A 16,743-nucleotide genomic window follows, 5' to 3' on the forward strand; every position below is an offset into this window, starting at 1 on the left:
AAAAAAACAAATTGTCATCTTCCCGAAACTTAGGGCAAAATATAAAATACTCCATGGACTCAATATGCCTCTCAGCAAATAGCTTTGGGTGTCTACTTTTCAAAAAGGGGTCATTTGGGGGGTGTTTGAACTGTTCCGGCATTTTATGCTCAATCTTAGCCACACATCACCACTCTTCTAACCACTTGAAAACCAAGCCTTTTCTGTTACTTTTTGTTTACATGAAAAAAAATTTTTGTACTAAAAAATTACTTTGAACCCCCAAACATTATATATTTCTTTAAAGCAGAGGCCCTATAGAACAAAATGGTGGATGTTGCAATTTTTTTTGTCACACGGTATTTGTGCACAGATTTTCCAAACGCAATTTCTGCGAAAAAAAAAAAAAAATTTTTTATTTTCAACAATAAATTTTTATTGATTTAGCATACACAACAAAATCAAAAAACACAATTCCATTGTGGTGCAACAGGCATTAATTTGACAAAAACAAAAATACACAGGATAAGATTATCAAATACAATACAGTATCTCCCTACAGACCGTATAATATAATACTTGTTTAAATTGAATGTATGTATGGAAAACGTGTTAATATCACCCTATTCATATAAAGTAGACCATTAGAAGGGCAGTCGGTGCTCTGGTCGGTCCTTCGCCGTCCCGTCACGTCCCCCCCCCCCCCACACACACATCCCCAATGGGTACTAACTGTACGGGAGGGGAGGGGGCAGCGGCCTCCCAACCAAGTCACTCCATGATGAGATATGCTCTAAGGGATGGTGAACTAAGAAATCCGTTAATTTTTCCCTCTAAAAGTGACCCAGATCTTCCACTTGTCATCAAAGGCCGCACATGAGCCCTGGTTAATTGCAAGTAATCGCTCAAACAAGTGATTGCAATTGACCTCTAATTTGACATCAGATAAATTGAGTGAATTTTGAGTACCCCAATTTACTAATATGTTGTGACGTGCTGCTAATAAGATATGGCATACGACTTGTCGCATAGATAATGGAAACTTATCAATCCCAAGGTTGAGTAGAGCCAAACCCATGGAGGGTTTTTGTATAATCCCTGTTAAGGAGGAAATCATTTGAAAGACTAGCTTCCAATATCCTGTTAAACATGGGCAATCCCACATAATATGAGTCAGATTGCCCACCTGTCCACATTGTCTACAACATTGGTCAGAATAATTGGGCGAGAACTTGGAGAGTTTGTATGGCGTATAGTTCCATCTGTGAAGCAGTTTAAACATTGTTTCCCAGTGTCCCACACATTTAGAAAAACGACAATTAGATTGAATAGCCCTTTGCCAGTCTTTCAGTGACTGTGGCGTATCCAGGTCTGTATTCCACTTCTGAATAGCTACGAATAACTGGAATTCTGATTTATAAGGGAGAGCACTATAAATAAGAGAAATTCCACCTTTCCTATGTGTTGGAGCCGTGAGGAAAGCCCAGATAGAAGGAGAGACGTATATAGAAGGTAAGGGGTATTTTGACAGATATTGTGAAATGCGAAAGCAAAGGAAGTATAATTTGGGAGGAAGGGAGAAACGGCGTTGCATGTCAGACCACTTGCTGGGAACACCATTGGAATAAAAACCTTGAATATATTTAATTTCGTAATTAAGTAAAGGTTTGGTGTATAGAAGGGGTATTCTGGATTCCAAGGTTTATAATGGTATGGGAGGAACCTCGATAGGGGGTTCCCCATTGGCGTTGGTAATGAGATGGCGCCAAGCCAAAATGGAGGCTTCCATGGGCGGAGAGAGAGAGGAAGTATTACCAGAGACCAGGCAATCCATGTACAATATGGAAGCCAGATCTGGAGCATTGCATAGTGACGTCTCCATCTCCGCCCAACGAGGTCTATCGGAATTTTGAAACCAGTAACCCAGTTGGTCTATGATAGCCGCTAACCTATAGTCATTAAGATCTGGAAGTCCCATACCACCCACTTTTTTGTGGGCGATAAGGTTTTTCCTTGCGCATCTTGGTTTTTTGTGTAACCGAATGAATTGGGTCAGTGATTTTGTAAGGGTCGTAATATATTTTTTTGGAATAGTAAGAGGGAGAGCTCTAAAGAAATACAGAATCTGCGGAAGGATAGACATCTTGTATGCCTCTATTCTACCTACCCATGAGATGGCGGAACATGCCATGTTGTTCAGTTGTGAGTGAACATTATACATTAAGGGTTCATAATTTGTACGGGCCATTAGACGTAATTTGGGGGTCAATGTAATCCCTAAATAGGGGATACCGTCCTTCGCCCACGTAAATGGGTAAGAAGACTGAAGGTTTAGTTTTACTGGAGGAGCTATGCCCAAGTCAAGAATGAGAGATTTAGAGTAATTAATTTTGTAATAAGATATAAGGCTAAAGGAATCCAGCAGACTGGTCATTGCAGGTAGGGACTTTTCTGGTTCGGTCAGGAGGAGGATCACATCGTCAGCAAAAAGGCTGACCACATGATCCTCATCCCTGACCTGGAATCCAGATATCAAAGGATGTTGGCAAATGGACTCGGCCAGAGGCTCGATCATGAGATCGAAGATGGTAGGTGAAAGCGGACAACTCTGGCGGGTGCCATTGCAAATTTGGAAAGATTTAGAAAGCAGGCCAGATGTGTACACTCTAGCAGATGGGCAAGATTACAGAGCCAATATAGCAGATTTAATCCCCCCATAAAACCCAAAATGAGACCGCACCATGTTCATGTATTGCCATTCCACTCTATCGAACGCCTTCTCATCGTCGAGGGATAACAACAGAGAAAGCGTTCGGTAGGTTTCTGTACAATGTATCACATTCAGGATTCTTCTTGTTGCATCCGAGGGCTGCCTCCCCTTAACAAAACCTTGTTGGTCATTTTTAATCAAAAGAGGGATAATGTCTGATAATCTAAGGGCTATAATTTTTGCATAGATTTTGACGTCTGAGTTTAAGAGAGATATAGGTCTGAAATTAGCCGGTGTGGTAGGGTCTTTCCCTGGTTTGGGAATAGTTATCACATAGGCTTGTAACATTTCTTCAAGGAAAGTGGAAGAGGCAGCCGCCCGGGCGAACACCAAAGACAAATGGAGAGCAAGTAGCATGGAAAAAGTTATAGTACTCATTGGGTAATCCATCAGGACCTGGGGATTTACCCTGTGGGAGAGATGCTATAACTCTACAAATTTCCTGTTCGGAAATAGGGTCATTCAATACTTGTAATTGATGTGGAGTCAAGGAGGGGAGGTTACGTTTAGCCAGAAAATCGGAAATTTGAGATTTAACAGGATGAGACATGGTGGTATCATCTTTTAAATGATAAAGGGCACTGTAATAATCAGCAAAGTGGTCCGCGATGTCTTGGGGATTGTGAATTTTTTGTTTAGATAAAGGGTGTATGAGGTATGCGATTTTATTTTTTATTCTAGCAGATTTTAAGTGGTCAGCCAAATACTTGCCAGCTCTATTGGCATTAGCATACGTTGTGAGTTTTAACCGTCTAAGGTGCATGTCATATTTCTGCATGAGACGGAGACGGAGTTCCTCCCTTAATCGCAGAAGGGTTTGTGCATGCGCCATAGACGGTGTCAGTTTGTTCTGTTGATCTAGATTATGAATGTCGCCTAAAAGTGATTCAAGACGAGAGTTATAGCATCTCCTTAGTCTGGCCCCCTGTTGCAACAACATTCCCCTTATATACGCCCTTTGAGCATTCCATAAAGTAAAAACATCAGAAGTGGAGGGGGTATTAAAACTAAAATATGCAGTAAGATTAGCAGACAGCTTCCTAATACATTCAGGATTTTGTAACAATTTTGTGTTGCATCGCCACACTAGGTTAGGGTTGCCACCCTCCGGACCATCAGAAATGGAAATCATGATGGGTGCATGGTCGGACCAAGAGATATCAAAAATTTGTGACTGTGAAATCTTCTGGAGCAGCCATTTGTCCATTAGGAACAGGTCTATCCAGGAGTACGAATTGTGTCTGGGGGAAAAGAAACTGCAGTCTCTCTCGTTGGAATGGTGACATCTCCAGACATCAAATAAGTCCTCCTTGTTGATCAGACTACCAATTTCATGGAGTCCCTTGGAAGGACCTTTGGAAGCATCCAGGAGTGGGTCAGGTACCGTATTGAAATCCCTGCAAATGAGGATGCTACCATATTTGATATGTTGTATTTTTTTGAAGAGCTTATTTAGAAATTGGATCTGGTGAACGTTGGGAGCGTAAAGGGATACAATTGTATATGGCTTGGAATTAATATCACATGACAGTATTATGAATCTTCCATTTTCATCAATAGTGGAACTATGGAGTTGAAAACTGACTGTATCTCGTACAGCAATCAGAACTCCTTTTGTTTTATTACTTGCACAAGAGAGAAAAACGTGGGGGGAAGTTGTGATTGGAGCACGTAGGACTTTTAGAGGCTTCAAAGTGTGTTTCTTGAACACATAGGATGTCCACTTTATGTGTAAGGGCTTCCTGCCACATGGAGCGGTGTTTAGCGGGATGATTCAATCCTTTGGCGTGATAAACATGTGATCACCATGGGAAGGGTGATGTAAAGGTTTGTGCGAGAGATATGGCGGACTTACTTGGATCAACAGTTTGCGGTATGAGACTTCTCCAAAACGGCTGTCTGGTAAGTTCACGACTGATCATCAAGACTTGAGTCACATGAGATAAATGTTGACTGTAAGGTATCTCAGAGGTTCTGTGTAAAGTATCCTGTGTCAAAGAGATAAACAAGAACAAAATGGACAAAAAAAGAATAAAGGTAAAAAGAGGAACCGGAAACAGAACTGGGGATATACTAACGGATGTCCTTAGATACATGGGGTATGGTGGAGAAACCACTAAGAACCGCTGAGATTAAGTTGGATGTCGAGAGGTAGGAGAGGGGCCCACTTCATGTCTCATCCTGCATAAGCTGTGGGTCTCTGATCTATTTTGCGAAACTGCTCCATAATTGCTTCTTTTGTTTTACAATTAAATTTTTTTTATTTTATTGTTAGACATGTAAACAAGACAAATATTTACAATACATTACTCTGCACAAAAAAAAAAAAAAAAAATATTATCCATACATACAAACACAAAAAAGAAAAAAAAAAAATAATAATATTTGGGAGCGGAAGAGAAGGGGAATATCAATAAAGCAATCTAAGGACAAAGAGGAAAAAAAAAAAAAAAATAGAATGTCATCAATTAGTAAATAAGTTCGTGCTTCTATCATTATGGAACAGGTGACATTGGCACACCTACAGCATCAATCCAGGCTGACCACACTTTATCAAATTTTTTTGGGCAGTTTCTACTACCGTATGTAAAACGGTAGAATGGAAGTGTCTTAGTGACGGCAGCTATCCAGGTTGATCGGGTGGGAGGTTCAGGTAACTTCCATCGCAAAAGGATTTCTCTCCTGGCATAAAACAGGGTATACATAATGCACATTTTGGCATATTTATCCCCGGCCACTTCTGTAAGGTTACTCAATAAAGTTACCTTTGGGTCCAAAGGAATCATAGTGTCAAAAATTTCCCCAATAGTATCCGTCACCGCTTTCCAAAAGGTTGCCAGTTCAGAGCACGACCAAACAACATGTAAAAAAGTACCAATTTCATGTCCACATCTGGTGCACAAAGGATCCTTCATAGGATATATCCTAGCAAGACGTTGCGGCGTGTAGTATGCTCTATGTAAGAATTTGAGTTGTATGAATCTGTCCCTAGCCGCTATCATTGAGGGGATATAATTATTAACCGAGTCCTCCCAATCTTCGACAGTCAGATCTGGGATGTCATCCTTCCATTTATTATAGGTTTTCTCAAGAGACTGATTATGATCTGTTGAGAGTATAAAATATATAGCAGAGAGAGTTTTCCCTATTACCTTAAAAGTTAGCATTTTCTCCAAAGGGTCTGATTCCAAGACAACAGGGCCTTGGAACTGAGCCCGCATAGCATGACTAAGCTGGCGGTAACGAAACCCCATAGTGGGAGGCAATAAATGGGTAGACTGGAGAGCGTCAAAGCCTTGAAGTCTTCCATCTTTAATAACATGTTTCATAGTCACAATCCCTCTGGCTGCCCATAGCTGGGGATCAGGAAGTTGATACAGATGTATTAGATTAGGATTACCCCACAACGGAGTGTGGGGGGATATATGTAGAGGTGTATTATATATCGCCCGCGCCCGAGTCCATATCCGCAACACCGTCTTCATCAGACTGGTTATTTGAGGATGTGCCCGTTCACCCCGGAAAACCAGATTACTAAGGGCCGCATAAGAGCCCAGCAATGCCGCTTCTAATGTAACTGCGGAGTTAGTTTTGGGCTGGGAGAACCACCACCGGACCGTCACCAGTACAGCCGCCCAAAAATACAGCTTGAAGTTAGGAAACGCTAAACCTCCTCTTTCAAGAGGAAGATATAACGTGCGCCTTGCGACTCGTGGAGTACGCCCGGCCCATACAAAAGTTGTCACCATACTATCTAATCTCGAAAAAAAGGTTCTAGTCATATCAATGGGGGGGTTACGAAAAAAGTACAGAAATTTCGGAAGATAACTCATTTTTAATAAGTTAATTCTGCCAACCGGGGACAAGGGAAGCATGCGCCATGACGCACACCTTTTATTTAATTGTAAAACTAAAGGGTCGATGTTATTTTGCTGGTACACATCCAGTGTTGGACCCACTTTGATACCTAAGTACACCATATCCTGTACCCATTTCAACGGTGTCTGAGTATCAATTAAAGGTACCGATGGGTGTAATGGAAAAAGGACAGACTTAGACCAGTTAATACATATACCTGAAAACCGACCAAAAATGTTGAATAATTGTAGGGCCCTATGTAATGAAGTAGAGGCATCAGCCAGATAGATCAAGGTGTCGTCTGCATATAAGGACAACTTCTCTTCAATGACCCCCACTTTAATGCCTCGGACTTGTGGGTCCGCCCGCAACATAATCGCGAGCGGCTCCAAAGCCAAGGCAAACAAGCCCGGGGATAAAGGACATCCCTGTCGGGTGCCCCTCAATAGAGGGAATTTATCCGACAGGGATGAGTTAGTGCGGACCCTAGCCGTTGGATTCCCATAAAGAAGCTTAATCCATGAGACAAAGTTAGGACCAAACCCGAAGCTAGCTAGGATCTTCCAAAGAAATGGCCACTCAACAGAGTCAAATGCTTTCTCGGCGTCGAGGGAGGCGACCACACCTGCTCCCTCCCCCGACGCCAAGGCCATATGTGTAAACAATCTCCGGATATTGATATCCGTGCCCCGTTCAGGTATAAATCCGGTTTGGTCCGGGTGAATCAAATCTATAATAACACTATTAAGTCGAGTGGCCAAGATCTTTGAAAGGATCTTCCCATCTACATTTAATAAAGAGATAGGTCTATATGATGAACATAATGATGGATCCTTCCCTGGCTTAGGGATCACGACGATAACCGCTTCGCTCATTGTTTTAGGGAGTTCCCCGTCATTTAGGGAACCTGCAAGAGTGGCTAATAGATGCGGGCCCAAGAGGTCCATATGGGCCTTATAGAATTCAACAGGAATTCCATCCGGTCCTGGTGTTTTGTCAGATTGTAAGGAAGCCACCACTTCCTGGATCTCCGAGAGAGTAATAGGGGCATCTAATTTGGCCCTATCTCTATCGATTAAGACCGGAAAGTCCACTGCCTGCAAGTAATGATCCAATTCATCTATTGAATAGTTGATCCTAGTATTATATAGGGCCTGATAATAATCCATAAACTTGTGATTAATAGTTTCTGGATTAGAATGAAAAATACCTGATTGATCCTGAATATGTGCTATACTATACCCACTTGTCTGTTCCCTAGAAATTTGCGCCAGTATTTTACCGTTATACTCTCCTTGTACGAAAATACGTTGAGATTGAGAAAGCAATTTTTTCTGTGTAAGAGCTGTGCGTATTCCCATTACCTCCCTGGTCAAAGATTGAAATCGTGTATAATGAGTGGGATCTCGAGTTTGAATATACAAATTTTCCATATCTCTAGCCTCTTTTTCTTTTTGTAATAAATGTGTTCGTCTATATCGTTGGATCTTCCCAATAGCTGACTGATAATACCCCCGGGTGCAGACCTTAAAGGCGTCCCAGACCATAGCTACTGATGATGTGCCCGGGTTTGTCTCCCAAAAGGCCGTTACTTGAGGCATGACTAAAAGGATTATATCAGGGTCAGAAATCCAATATCTGGATAATCGCCATAGTCTATCAGAGGGGTTACCCGATAGTTCCATATTTAAAAGAAGTGGAGCATGGTCGGAAATCCCACGAGGAAGAACCCGAATCTCCCGCACCCGAGATAGGAGTGAGCCACCTGCAAACATTAAATCAATTCGAGAAAAGGATTTATAAGTAGCAGAATGGCAGGTATATTCCCTAGAATGGGGATGGTGCCAACGCCATAAATCCGTTAACCCATAAGTCTCAGCCCATTCAGCCAGATCTGATCTGGTGGAAGAATCTCCAGTCATTCTGTCCATGTTCGAGTCTGGAACCATATTAAAATCACCCACAATAAGTATATTATCATTCTCATATTTAGCAATTTCTTTAAAGATTTTATGTAGCAGCTTGACTGAAGCCGGTGGGGGGTTATATAACCCCACCAGCAATAAAGTAAAAGATAATATCTGCAGATTGAGCAAAACAAATCGTCCATCCGGGTCGAGGGAGAGATCCAGTAGTCTAAACGGGAGAGACTTATGGATAAGAACGCTGACTCCACGAGCATACGTAGAAAAAGTAGAGTGGTAGTGATGCCCGACCCATGGTTTCTTGAGAGCCAGCGTTCGAGTACCCAACAAGTGAGTCTCCTGCAGGACACATATATGGGGATTAAACGATTTTAAATATTGGAACACTAAGGAGCGTTTCTGCGGGGAATTCAAACCCCTAGTGTTCCAAGAAATCACCTTTAAAGAATCCATCTCCACTCATAAAAACATTATATAAAGGAAGAGAGAAAAAAAAAAAAAAAAGAAAAAAAATAAAAATAAATAATGAGCAATGAATATTATAGTATTCCCCAGGACCCGGGTGGAGGCTGCTCCTTTCGGTGTTCATCTGCGTTCTAACTAGCAATTTTTGTATATATAGGTTTGTGTGCCAGTGCCAAAAAAAAAAAAAAAAAGTATAATGACTAAACAATACAATAAATACATTAACAGAGTAGTGTTCAAACATCCCCATCCCCCCCACCCCACCCGTCTCTCCAAAATTGTAGAGGGTTTGTATCCCACCCACCGCGGACCTCATAGTCCACCCTAGAGGGTAAGTGTCAAAAAAAAAAGGCGCTATTTTACCCCCCCCCCTCTTTTGGAAAAAAAAAAAAGGGGAGAGGGGAAAAAGACTCCGGCGTTCAAAAAGGACAGAAAGTACTTATATCTTGAGTCACCCAGATATCGGGTAAAATTTGGGAAAGTAAACTGTGACAAACCAAAAAAAAATATTCAGTTCCAGTCTTACTTATTTGTCTCAAGCCAGGATAACACCTCTTTAGGGGAAGAAAAAAAACGCACATGTTCACCATCTTGAACCCGCAATTTAGCCGGGAACAAAGTACTATATTTCAACCCCTTTTCTCTTAACTTAGAACGGGCTTGATCAAATGATTTCCTCTGACGCTGTGTTTCAACAGAATAATCTGGAAAAATAAAAAGTTTACCACCCTCATATTTCACTTCACCCTGAGAGCGGGCCGCTCTTAAGACAGTGTCCCGGTCCCCATAATGAAGGAACCTCAGAATAAAGGTGCGGGGAGGGGAGCCAGGAGCCCCTCGCTTCGCTGGTATACGATGCGCACGTACCACTGAAAAAAAAGCAGAGAACTTAGCATCTGGAAGGATGGACGGGAGTAAGTGCTCAATAAAGGACACCGGGTTTACACCCTCGGAGCCCTCCGGGAGACCAATAATCCGTAGATTGTTCCTACGATTACGGTTCTCTGCATCTTCTGCTCGTATCTCTAGTTGCTTAACCCTGGCTTTGAGCAGCTGAATGTCCGAGTTATAACCTTTCTGTGTGTCTTCTACTTCTGAAACTCGCATTTCCATCTCGGTGACTCTATCTCGAAAATTATCCATATCTTTACGGATAAGTCCTATATCTGTTTGTACACAATCAATTTTAGAGGTCAAGGCTGTCTTACAGTCTACTATGGCATGCATAAGTGTCTCTAAACTTGCAGGTATTTCTGCACCCCCGGTCACTGTTGTTTGGTCGGTCTGAGACGCCATGGTTACCGTAGACTTAGACGGTGATGTCACAACTGCACGGCGTGTCTGTACACCCCCTTTATTTTTGGGCATTCCTTCCCCCAAAAGAAAAAAGAAAAAAAAAAAAAAAAGGATTCAGGAGGTTTAAGTCCATCCAGTCTTGATTTCAGTCTGCTTTGTTAAATTTGTTGCATAGGTTGTATATGTTGTATATGTCTAATACCGCATGAACGTATACTGTGCCCAGAGAGTAAAAGATAGTTGGTGTGGCAGGCTGGCAATATGCAGTGAAGTGTGTGCTTCCCTTCGAGCAGTCTTCTCAGATAGGATCCAGCTAATCAGCTTCCTCAGGGGAGATAGGAAAACAGCCAGTGCAAACAATTCAATGACTCCTAACCAAGCCTGCTCCTCTTTACCTGCTACAATACAGTGGGCAAGGATCCTGCCAGCTGAGCCACAGGAGAGTTGTTCAGCACACCAGCCGTCTAATTCAGTGGACGTACAAGCCGCACACCGTGGCAGCTCACACCGCTCCAGTCAGTCCCGCCACCCCGGTCCCAGCCAACACCGCAGCAATCCGACTTCCGGCTTCCAGTACCTCAGGGCGGCTACGAAGGAGGGATGAAGGAGCTGCAACAAGGAGGGTCGAAGGAGCAGACGAGCCACACAAACCTCCAGGGCAGCCGGAAACAGCCCACACACACCCCGCAGCAGCCGATACAGCCGATAACTGGATAGCCCGGCCTCCAGCTATCCCCTTGCTGCCCACGCTCTGGAGACCAACATCAGACCAGCATCAGACTATGGACGCAGCCGAACCCAGGGGACCAAGCAGGGGAATCAACCTGGGTGAGTCACAGGATTAGACGCCGGAGTCGGGAGCTCAGTTAGAACACGTCTGCTCCCGGCGCCATCTTAGGACACGCCCCCACCTTTACCTTCTTTTGTTTTAAAGTAGTGAATCCGCAACAGGATATCTCTAGGAATATCGTCGGCCAGAAAAGAAGGTTTAGGTATTCTGTGCACCCTATCCACAGTGAGGTCTTGTTCAGATAGTGTAGGAACAATTGCGCGGAACATTTCGTTGACATATTGAGGAAGTTGGGATTGCAGGACTGTCTCAGGGACCCTGAGTTTTAAATTGTTCCTACAGGAACGGTCTTCAGGGTCCGCCAGCTTATCTTTAATCCACAAAATGTCTTCCGTTTGCGCACTATTGGCATCAACTAATGTGTTATAAGAAGTGGAATATTCGCCCATGGCTTTTTCCACCTGGTCTACCCTTTCCCCTAATTCATATACTTCTCTGCGACATCTTGTGACTGAGGCTGTAAGGTCATTGTGAATTGAGTCCCTAAGGGACATTAACATGTCTTTCAGCACTATGTCTGAGACCGGCTGGCCTGTTGTAGGGAATCCAGCAATAGGGTCAGTGATGGTGGTTGCTTGCGGTTTCTGAGTTAAAACACTGCCAACCTCCATGTCAGGGTCCCAAGTGTCGCCTGTGGTGGAGTCTAATCGCTGGCGGGACCTCGCGGGGCTTCTAATAGATGGAGAATTGGTCCCTGAGTGAGAGCCTTCTTCACTGTGTGAAGTGGGAGAAGTATTAGAAGTATTAGCCCTCAAAATAGATGTTACCTCAGGACTCTGTCTCCACGGGTCGCCACCGCCATTTTGGGGCCTGTTGTGCGGTACTGCGCCCTTAAATGTCGGCAGCTTATGGAGTCGAATTTGCCCCCCTTTCTTTCTTTGTGGCATACCGGGGGGTGTTAGGAGACTCACTGTCCTTTTTGTGCCTATTTGCGAGCGGTCTGGAGCCCTCTGTGCTGCGGGTATCCCAGCAGTCCTGGCGGAGCTCTGTGACTAAGCATCCATCAAAGAGCTCAGAGCCAGACCCCCTCCAATTTTATTAAAAATGTAATGCACAAATACACTATATAATTCCAAATTGTTTGGTCAAATTTAAAAGATGATCTTATGCCGAGTACATAGATACCAAATATGACATGCTTTAACCACTTGCCGACCGCTCACATGGAGCGTACTGCGGCAAAGTGGTTTGTTATTGTCCAGCGACGTAGGTCTACGTCACTGGACTCCTCCCCTTGTGGGCGGTGCGCGCACGCCGCCGGAGGCTCGCTCCCGCTGTATTCAGACACAGCGGGAGTCGGGCCAGGGGAAGAGAGGTGGTGATCGCCGCTGCTCTTCCCCAATCGTCGGGGAATCGAGTGTGGAGACCCGCCCGCTTGTGTAAACAAAGCGGGCGGATCTCCTAAGTGACAGGCAGTGACAGATTGCAGGGTTCAGCATGGATGAACATGCGATCCGTCCCTGTGTCACACAGTCCCCTCCCCCCACACACGTCAGTAAGCACCAGGCATATATTAACCCCTTGATCACCAATAAAAGTTAGCCCCTTCCCTGCCAGTGTCATTTTTACAGTAACAGTGCATATTTATAGCACTAATTACTGTAGTAATGTCACTTGTACCCCCAAAAGTGTCAAAAATGTCAGTTATTGGTCCGATCTGTCCGCCGCAATGTCGCAGTCCCGCAAAAAAAATCGCAGATCGCCGCCATCACTCGTTAAAAAAAAAACAATAAAAATGACATCAATTTCCCGTAGTTAGTAGCTGTGATAACTTTTGCGCAAACCAATCAAAATTCGCTTATTGCGATTTATTTTACCAAAAATATGTAGCAGAAAACAAATTGGCCGAAAATGTTAAAAAATTTAGATTTTTACATTTTTTGGGGGGGGGGGAATTTCATATAAAAAAAATGTGAAAAATATTGTTATTTTTTCAAAATTGTCGCTCTCTTTTTGTTTATAGCCCAAAAAGTAAAAATCGCACAGGAGATCAAATACCACCAAAAGAAAGCTCTATTTGTGGGGGGAAAAAGGACATACATTTAATTTGGGTACAGCATCGCACGACTGCGCAATTGTCCGCTAAAATAATGCAGTGCCGAATCGCAAGATATGGCCTGGTCAGGAATGGGGTTAAATCTTCCGGTCTTAAAGCAGTTAAAAATACGCTCATTGAGAATTTTTTTGTCAAAGACATGTAGCTAAATACATTTTGGCCTAAATATATGACAAAAATTTAATATATTGGATATTTTTTAACTGTCAAAGTAGAAAAATATTGTTACTTTTTCCAAATTGTCGCGTTTTTTTATTAATATCGCAAAAAAATGAAAAGTGGAGAAGTGATCAAATACCACCAAAAAAATCCTCCGGGCCTAAAGTGGTTAAAAATTGCGCATGCCTGTGCAGCGGCAAAAAACTATGTACATTTTTAAAAGTCTTTACAGGTTACCACTTTAGACTTACAGAGGAGGTCTACTGCAAGAATTGCTGCCCTCGACCTGGCGTTTGCGGTGATACCTCACATGCTGCAATTGTGATTTACATATGGCACTAGACCAACACTTGCATGCGCCTTTGTGCGCAAGCACGTGGGACAGGGGGGGCTTGATTTTTTTTATTTATTTATTTTGCTTTTTTATGTTATTTTGACACCTTTCCTTTCATTTTTTTTTTTTTTTTATAATTTTTATTGTTATCACAGTGAATTTAAATATCCCCTATGATAGCAATCTGTAGTGACAGATACTCTTTTTTTTTTTAAAATTGGGGTCTTTTAGACTCTAGATCTCTCCTCTGACCTTAACGCATCTGACCACACCAAAATTGGTGTGATAGATGCTTTCCCGATTTCCCAATGGCACTGTTTATTTGTGGCGAAACAGAAGTCATGAAATGCTCATAGCTTCCGGTATGTTAAGCTATAGAGATGATTGGAGCCATTCACATCTCCAATCAGCTCTATGGTTAGATAATTGAACCACCGGCTACACTCTCGGGTTAACCGGTGGGACAGGAGAGCCCGAGAAAAACCACGGAAGGCGGCGGAGGGAGGGGGGGGAAGTCCCCTCCCACTACATGTAAAAGCAGTCTAGCGGCCAATTATCCGCTAGGATTGCTTTTACATGTAAGCTGACTGCTGGCTGTAAAAAACGATACCAAGGTGATGCCTAAATCTGCAGGCATCTTCCTGGTATAACCACTCAAAGTCCAGCAACGTACCAGTACATTGCTGGTCCTTGTTTGGCATATAGTGTAGTTTTTTTTTTTTTGTAATGCAGCCTGTGGGCTGAAGAAAAAAAAGAGAACCTAACAAAAATCACCACAGGAATATTGTGTAGTATTGCACACCATTAACCACCCAACAACCAAACCCACTGATTTAATAGTGGGTATACATGACAATATTCCACGTATACCTAAAGGTATTTTAACTGCAGTGGTGAAATCAACCTACCACAGCTGCTGCCATCAGAGGTATCCATTTATGCTGAGCACAAACGCTGTTTTTGTCAGAATATATAAAATCAGTGTGGCAGCCGACCGGTACCTGCAAGAGAAACAGGTTAACAAAACAATGAAAAACAAAGTACAGTAAAAGTACAGTAGGAAGAGTAGAAGAACATAAAAATAACTGACACGACAACTGTTTTTGGCTTTTTTATTTTATATATTTTTTTATTTTTTTAACACTTTTTTTGTGAACTGCAATTTTCCAGCTTAGGGTCTCTCAAAATGTCGATAGCCATCAAACATCTTTCGAGACCCTGTGTTTGTGTGTCCTACACTATGTCGTGCTGTACCCTACACTAAAACTCCACTAGTGGGTGGTAGCGACGGAAACAGTCCCTGATGCAGAGACCAGGTTGGTCAGGACAGTCGGGACAATAATAACGGCCTGCTACAGACACGACATCTTCTTTGGGGGTGTGTTTGGATAGGGGTACGCGAGAGGACTTGTGGAAAGTTCCTCTCATGCACCCGGCTCACTGCATCTGGAAGGGGAAGTTGGGCAGGAACACCTCCTGGGTACAGGTAGGCATTGATGATCTCTTCCTGGAATTCTCAGAAGGATCCGGTTCTTCCTGATGCCCTGTATAGGACAAAGGCATTCAGCATAGCCAATTGGAATAAATAAACAGACACTTTTTTTGTACCAGCGTCTGGCTTTACGGGCAACTAAATATGGCGCCAAAAGCTGATCGTAAAGGTCCACCCCTCCCATATTAATGTTGTAGTCATGTTGTATTCAAACCCACAGAGGGGTTTCTCCATAACGCCAGTTGCCGAAGTAATTTGAATCATCGTGTCTGGGTGAATGGAGGACAGAACGAAAACATCCCGTGTATCCCTCCACTTCACTGCAAGCAATTTTACAGTTTTCAAGCAGGCTCTCTCCCCCCGACTAAGACGGGAATTTACAAGCCGTTGGGGGAAGCCCCGGTGATTAGGTCGCACGGTGCCACATGCGCCAAATTGTAATTCAAGAAGGTGACTAAATAGTGGCACGCTTGTAGAAAAGTTGTCCACGTACAAATGGTACTCCTTTCCGGATAAGGGTGACACCAAGTCCCAAACTATCTTGCCACTGCTCCCTATGTAGTCTGGGCAGTTGGGGGGCTCCACAGTGCTATCTTTTCCCTCATAGACCTGGAAACTAACTGTATAGCTTGTGGCCCTGTCACAGAGCTTGTACAGTTTGACCCCGTATCTGGCACGCTTGCTGGGGAGGTACTGTTTCATAGCAAGGCGGCCACTAAACTTAATCGGGGACTCGTCAACGCAGACAACTTGTTCGGGGGTAAACAAGGCTGCAAACTGCTGATTGAAGTGGTTTATGAGGAGCTGAATTTTGTAGAGCCGATCATATTTAGGGTCTCCTGAGGACGACAGATTTCATTGTCGTTGAAATGCATAAATCACAGAATTTGCTCGTATCTCGCCCTGGACATGGAGGCAGAGTACACACGCATATGGTGAATTGGGCTAGTGGACCAATGTAGCCGCAATTCACTATTTTTGGTTATGACCATGTTGAACTGTCTGGCAAGGGGCGAATTTAGGATGGCGGCGATGAATGGTTGTGCATATAAGTTTGATTGATCCACAATAGATCCGAAAAAATCTTCTGTGAAGAATAGCTCAAAAAAATTCAGGGGCGTAAAACCAGGTGTCTCCACATGGATTCCAGGTTGGGTAGTGAATGGGGGAAGTACTGGCGCTGTAGTATCAGTGGGTTGCCAATTGGGATATGCCAGTGCATCAGGGAGGGCACAATGGACTCTACGGGCCGGTTTTCGAATAAGCAGTGGCTGCGGGCCACTACTTGTGCTAGCCACCACACCAGCTTCAACTGCACTTATAGGACTCGCCACGTCACCAAGTGTTACTGCAGTGCTGGTTGTACTAGGTCTAGGGTGTACTAGACTGCTGGCGCTTGCCAGGCCACCAGAAGGATGAGCGGCACTAGTACCAACACTCTGCTCCATACGAGCACCCTGCGATTCATGCATCTCAGCAACTCCAGAATGGGGTCGGGTACGCCTGGGTCTAACAGGGACCCATCCGTCGTCGGAGCTATCTGACAGGGAGCCGCTGCT

The sequence above is a fragment of the Pelophylax lessonae genome (assembly GCF_965119305.1).
Source record: "Pelophylax lessonae genome assembly, chromosome: 1".
NCBI classification, from domain to species: Eukaryota; Metazoa; Chordata; class Amphibia; order Anura; family Ranidae; genus Pelophylax; species Pelophylax lessonae.